Here is a 1571-nt window from a genome sequence, read left to right as displayed (position 1 = left end):
ATTAAGCATTTTGTTGCTTAGTAGTTTTAAGTTCAATTTTAAAACACCAACAGATACAATTGTACAATTGTGTGTTGTCTTTGACATTACACAAATGTCATATTAGTTATCAAATAGAGTCTACCAAGCTCAGTTGGTAAGAAAAGAAAATGATAGAGTCTATCGAGCTTAGATGGTCAGCAAAGAGAATTATAGAGTCTATCGAGCATTCCTAAATATTACACTACGGAGACAGTTTCTACTGAGCTCAGTTGGGCATTGAAAGCTTCTGTGATAGAAATCAGTTTCTACCAAGCCTACAAGGTCAACAAAGGAATGTTAGTGTCTACTAAGTTCACTCAGTCTCCAAAGAATTTTTTAGAGTTCGCAATGTTTACCAAGCTTCAGTTGGTTAAGATTGGAAATAATTTCCCGAGCTATTTTTACCAAGTAGGGTCAGCCAATGAAGGATTTCATTGTTATGGAAAATAAAATTTAATTGTTTTATGTAATGTTTATAGCCAACTAATGTAATAATTATTGGTAATTGTAACTTGTAAATGAGCTGACTTGATAATTTGTAAGGTATAAATAAAAGGTCAAGTTGTGAATTCAAAAGTATGGTTGAATGAACAAGTATGCAAGTGAGTTGATTGTGTGAAGAAGGAAGTGTGAGTGAATTTTGTAGAAGGATAGGATATCCTTGAGGAGTAGTAAAGTTGTAGTGAAGTAGAATGGAGATTTGTATCAGCAAAGTTTAGTTGCATCTCATTCAAGTCACTCATTTTTACTTTCTCACAATTGTAGCAATGATTTCTAAATCTCCTAACAGAGTTGGTTTAATAGCCATTTTGTAAATCCTCTAACAAGGTGAATAGTTTCATTGAATTATTTTAAAGTCCTCTAGCAAGGCCACTCCTAGTAGGGTGAATAAATCCTCTAACAAGGTCACACTTAATAGTTTATTTTGTAACCTTTAACAAGGTTGGCTCCTAATAGGGCTCACTTCAGAAAAGCAAAAATTGGTAGTTAGTTACTCAATGGTTTTTTCCATATTAGGTTTCTATGTTAAATCTGATGTCTCTTGTGTTGATGTTATTTATTTTATGTGTATGTTAATAATTTTGAATGCTTAAAGATTAGTAATAAGTTAATACATAGTACATATACCAAGTTACGACATTTGTTTTCTATGTGGCTACCAAGTGACAGTAGTAACTAGTTTTATAAGACATCTAAGGCATCTATGGATTTGTTTTTGTGGTAACTAATTCACCCCCCTTCTCAGTTACTTCATCTATATTTCCAACATACTATTACTCTCTAATCATTATATCAGTCTAGGGTATGTCCTTTGGATTAAGTTTGACCTAATAGTCATTTGTAAATCTTTTAACTTGGTTACATTCCAAGTGAATGATCTAAAGTCCTCTAACATGGCTCACTTCAAATAGGGTGATTGAAATCCTTTAACCAGTTCACATTCAATAATGTGCATTATACCCATCACTTTAAAAGAGTGAGAATGAGTGGCATGTTACTAGTTGTTTTTTCCAAATTTTGGTTTCACGTTAAATCATTGTGTCAAATGT

This window comes from Cupressus sempervirens, chromosome 5, assembly GCF_028749045.1.
Source record: "Cupressus sempervirens isolate cs-2001-9-10 chromosome 5, ASM2874904v1, whole genome shotgun sequence".
Classification (NCBI taxonomy): Eukaryota; Viridiplantae; Streptophyta; class Pinopsida; order Cupressales; family Cupressaceae; genus Cupressus; species Cupressus sempervirens.
Note: the sequence above shows the minus strand (reverse complement) of the source record.